Raw genomic sequence first — 5,811 nt, forward strand, 5'->3', positions numbered from 1 at the left:
AGGGTCGCACTGGAGCACCCCGGGAGGTGGCGGTGCTTGATATATGGCCCTGCGAGAGTGACCCCTCTACCCCCGGCCGAGCACCTCTAAACACTCTAGAATATCGAAACCGCTTATCCCTCATAGCCTGCTCTCTGCCACGCTGACGTACACCCTCGATCCTCCGAGCTATCTCCACAATTATCTCATAAGAAGTCCCCATCTCAACCACTCGGGCCATAGTGGCTTGAATACCAGTGGTCAAACCTGCAATGAACCTCCGCACTCTTTCTGCGTCAGTAGGAAGTATCATAAATGCATGGCGAGACAACCTAGAGAATCTCGCCTCATAGTCGATCTAACCCTACTGGAGCTGCTCGAACTGAAACTGCAATATTTCCCTCTAGGAGGGTGGGATATACCTATCTAGAAATATACGGGAGAACTGGTCCCAAGTCATAGGAGGAGAATCTGTTGGTCTACCGAGAAGATATGACTGCCACCACCTACGGGCCTTGCCCTCCAACTGGAAAGTAGTAAAATCCACCCCATGGGACTCCAATATCCTCATGTTGTGCAGCCTGTCCCTACACCGATCAATGTAGTCTTGGGGGTCCTCATGTCGCGCACCTCTAAAGACAGGAGGATGGAGCCTGGTCCATCTGTCCAGTAACTTCTACGGTTCGCCGGCCGCAGCTGGTCTAGGCTCAGGTATACCTTCTGTAACTGACTGAGCTCCACCCACAGGTAGTGCGCCCGGGGTCTGATATACGGCAACTGCATGCAGTGGAGCCTGAGCGGTAGGGGTTTGTGCTCCCCCTCCCGCTTGTGATGCGGCTGGGTCTACTGGAAATAAATCGGCCTGAGTCATAGTATCCATGAACCGTAGCATATGGCCCATGACCTCCTAGAATCCCGGTGCAGACATGAAATCTACCTGGGCTTGCTCTACTGCAAGCACCTCACCTGCTCCTCAATAATAGGACTGGATCTGCTGGTGGCATAGCTGGGGAATCTCTAGGACGTCCTCACCCTCTACTATGGGTTGGAGCCCTCCCTCGGCCTCTAGCAACAGGGGAGCAGCTCCTCCCTGATCTGGAACATCAGCTGGGTGCATTCTCACCATATGTGAGAGAATAAGAGAAAGATACTTAGTACCACATCAACTACACGACAGGAGATGAAGAAAGAGTAGTTTCCTAACACCCTATAGCCTCTTGAAGATAAGTACGGATGTCTCCGCACCGATCTGCAAGACTATATTAGGCATGCTCATAAATTATGAGACCTACGTAAACCTATTGCTCTAATACCATGTTTTCACGACCCAATTCTCTTATAGGCTGTGATGGCGCCCAGCGCCGCCGCTAGGCAAGCCAACAGTGAATAACCACGTGATTTCTCTTTTTAACAAATTTCCAAGTAATTAAATTTTCCTTAACTAAAAGATTTCAGAAACAACAGTGTTGCGGCCAAACGCATACGCAAGTATATGCGGTCGTCAAGTAATAAAGTGATAAGATGGAGTGTCGAACCCACGAGGACTTGTGATTAACTATTAACTAAATTAGACTATCCTAATTATTTAAACAAGGATTAAACCCAAAAGTAGTGACGCTAAAGTAATTAAACTAAAAAGAAAATAACTAATAAACTTTAAATAGAGGAAGAACATATTTTTATATTATCAATGTGATGAAAACGATCAAGGGTTAATGGGCTATCTAATATTCCTATTGTATTCTTCAATTGAATTGACTAATTAATTTATCTAGTTTATTAGTTGACAGGGTTAATATTGCTCACAAGAATCTGTCGAGTTCTTACTCGCCTGTTCAAGCTAATGTAATGCCTATATGTCTATGGAGTTAGAACTAACAAGAACGCATTTATAATTCTTGTATATCAACCAAGAAAGGCAATTAGGTATATGTCTATCCTTACCGCGAATCTGTTCCTGATGCCCAGGTTCAAGAATTTGCTCTACTCAATCCTATGTGCAATCTAGAATTCCCACTTTCGAGTTCAATTCTAGATTCGTAGATAGTATTTAACTGGTGATCAAGCAATAAAATAATTAATCGTAGGATTGAATAAATAAACCAATACGACAAACTAAGAAATCAAAATCAATATCCGAATAACAATAATCATGAAAGAACCACAACCCTAGAACGTGAAGTTTAGCTCCACATGGACATGGTATCCAAACAACAAATCATATGAAGAAACATAAAAATTACTATGTTTGGTGGAAAAAGATAAAACCCGGCCTCCACAGTAGCTCTGTGCTCTCCCTTGCTCAAAAGTTCCTCTCAAAAATGATCTCCTCTCCAAAATAGGTTTAAGACCCCTTTTATACGAGTTGGAGGTAGTGTAGGGCTGAAATAACCTTATTCCGGGCGAAATAGGAAAAGTCTCTGTTTCGAGCGTCTAGGGCAACACCGAGCGCTGGGCCTGGAGCTAAATCTAGTAAGTTTTTGCACGCTAATTCTTTCTTTTCTTTCAACTGAATTGCCCTTCCTTTCATTTCGTATTACATTTGGGGGGACAAAACCCAACGGGTGTCCCCCCTTTGTCTCCCTATTTTTAATCCTTTTATTATCCTTTCTTTTTCTTTCATGTTTAATTCAATTTTGCATCCAATCTCTTCATCTTCACACTGCTTTATTCCTACATAGTTAAAATATAACATTAAGCTCAAAGTAATATAATTAATACTCAAAAGACAATTAACGTACTAGAATGTGAGGCAACAATGGTTAAATATATGCATTTTTTAGGTAACATCACCATCCCATACTTAAACTCTTGTTCGTCCTCGAGTAAGCTAAAATCACTCTCAATAAATCAATCTTAGAAACACCACCACTTCAGTTGATACTAACAATTAGGCCCTATAGCAAATCAAATTATTAGATATATAATTTCTGATCATCGTGCAAGATATACAAGTCACAAAAAAACAATAAATTTCTAACCTCCAAACCTCAGAGATGGACTCTAACTCACCAAATTTAAGCTCGCTTATCTACTCTATCAAATAAATCTAATAACATTACCTATCTATCGTGAAACAAGTGCCCTCACAAGAATAAATAGTCCATACACTCAAACCAAAGAATGAATATCATTTAAGGACTTAGCATCAAAGAAGAACTCTCGCACTTACAAATGAATTCACATGGATGCAGAAAGAACCATAGGCTTTCCCATTATGTACATATCTACTAAGTAAGTGTTCTCGAATAAAATCAAATAGGACTTTAACGGGTTGTAATGTGTAATGACCCGACCGGTCGTTTTGAGCATTTTCACTTTGCTCGGTATTTGGGTTCACGAGTAGCTCCATATGATGTATTAGGACTTGTGTGCAAAATTTGAGTTCATTCCAAGTTGATTTGATATGTTTCGACGTGAGTTTTTGGAAGTTGAAAGTTCGAAAGCTGATTAAGTTTGATTTGAAGTGTGTTTCATCGTTTCGATGTTATTAAGTGTGTTTTGAAGCCTTGAGTAGGTTCGTATTATGATATGGAACTTGTTGGTATGTTTCGACGGGTCTCGAGGGGCTCGGATGACTTTTAGATAGCTTTGAGTTGTGTTGCGCTCGTTTTTCTTATGTTTCGACGTCCTTTTTTCAAGCATAAATAGTACCACATTGAATAAATGAGCTTCGATTTCTAGTTTGATCGAAGCATTAGATCCGTATCATAATTACATAGCCATAACAAAAAGAATCATCAAATTTGGACATCATATGAGGATTTTATGGTCATTTTATTAAGAAATGGGTTGCCAAATTTTTCAGATTAATTACGAAATTGTCACTGACTGTGTATTTAAAAATCTGCACTATTTTCAAATATTGAAACCAACATATCTCCTTCAATATAATGTCAAATGGAGTTATTCAAGAGCCTAACTTGACTAGAATTTCATACGAAATCCATTGGAGGCATCAAAATTGAGTTTTGAGATCATTTGGCACAAGAAACGAGGCAAAACAGTGCCAAAATGAGGGTTTTGTGCATTTAACATATATTGAGTTAGAGAGCTCGGAATTGGGCAATTTGCGAGGCAATTTTTAGCATATGAATTGGGGTAAGTATTCTCTACTCGGTTTTGGTTATATTTTTTGAATCTATCTTCAATTTTAGCTTTTGGTTGATGAATTTTAAAGAAGAAATTGGGGGTTTTGGCCTAAAGTTTCATAATATGAATTTTTGAGTTTTGAACACCGATTCTGTCACGACCCTAAAACGGACCCGATCGTGATGGCGCCTATCGTGAAACTAGGCCAGCCGACACAAACCCCAAAATCAACCAAACAATTATAATAAGTCATTAATAGGCTAAAATCCCAAAATGTAAGTTAAAGTAGACAATGCGGAAACACAATACAGCCCGACATTGGGGTGTCACTAGTCATGAGCAACTACAACTCTTCTAGAAATATAAAAGGACAACATAGTCTGAAGCAAAGCTAATACAAAGCGGAATAAAGATAGGAAGGAGAAGCACTGGGTTGCGAATGCCAAACATCTACCTAGTCAACTCCGAAAGCCTGCTGGAAGACAAATCAGCAGTCGCTAGCGTGACCCGAGACTCCTGGATCTGCACACAGAGTGCAGAAAGTAATGTGAGTACGCCAACTCAGTAAGTAATAAAAATAAAGGCAGCTGAGCAGTAAGAAAATACATAAACCACAACATAACGCTACAACAAAACAGCATAAGTCTAGAACAATGCAGTGAAGCAGTAAAACTCGTAAAAACATCTCAGTTCAGTAAAACCTTTTAAAACATTTTTAACATTTTCAAACGAGTGATGAAGACAAATCAGCACTCGCTAGCATGACTCGAGACTCCTGTATCTGCACACAGGGTGCAGGGAGTAATGTGAGTACACCAACTCAGTAAGTAATAAAAGTAAAGGCAGCTGAGCAGTAAGAAAATACATAAACCACAACATAACGCTACAACAAAACAACATAAGTCCAGAAAAATGCAGTAAAACAGTAAAACTCGTAAAAACATCTCAGTTCAGTAAAACCTTTTAAAACTTTTTTTTAATAGTTTCAAATGAGTGATGAAAGTAGTGAGTAAAAGTATAGGAACATAAAACAGCCCCTCAGGCAAAATATCAATAGAACTAACCCCTCGGTCTATCTTACAATCACTCGTAATTAGCCTATCGGGCAAAAACATGAAACAACAACAGCCCCTCGGGCAATATCACATCTCACACTGGGTATCCGCGCTCACTGGGGGTGTTCAGACTTCGGAGGGGCTCCTACAGCCCAAGCGCTATAACAAGCCATCTCGTGGCATAATCAAATTGGCCCCCGGCCTCATAACAAGCCACCTCGTGGCGTACAAATCAGGCCCTCGGCCTCATAATCATGAATCAGTACAACTTGCTGCGGCACGCAGCCCAATCCCATAATATCCTCACAACACAGGCCCTCAGCCTCACTTAGTCAGAAATCTCTCAAGCCACTCGGGCAACATTAAAACATGGTGCTCAACCCAAAATATGATTTAAAACATCAAAACGGAGTAAATATGGTTAAGTTATGAAAATAGTAGAATACAGTATGACTGAGTACAAATATGAAGTCAAAATAGTGAGGAATAGTAGTAAAAATCCCCTAAGGGTCCAAAACAGTTGGCACGAGGCCCAAATATGACATTTAGCCCAAAACATGATAATACTTTCCAAAACACAATGATATCAAAAAGTTTTCAATCAAATACACAATTTAACAGTTATACAGGACAGACTAAGTAACAAGCCTCAATAGTACACGACCCCACGCTCATCATCTAGCGT

The sequence above is a fragment of the Nicotiana tabacum genome, chromosome 16 (genome assembly GCF_000715075.1).
Source record: "Nicotiana tabacum cultivar K326 chromosome 16, ASM71507v2, whole genome shotgun sequence".
NCBI lineage: Eukaryota > Viridiplantae > Streptophyta > Magnoliopsida > Solanales > Solanaceae > Nicotiana > Nicotiana tabacum.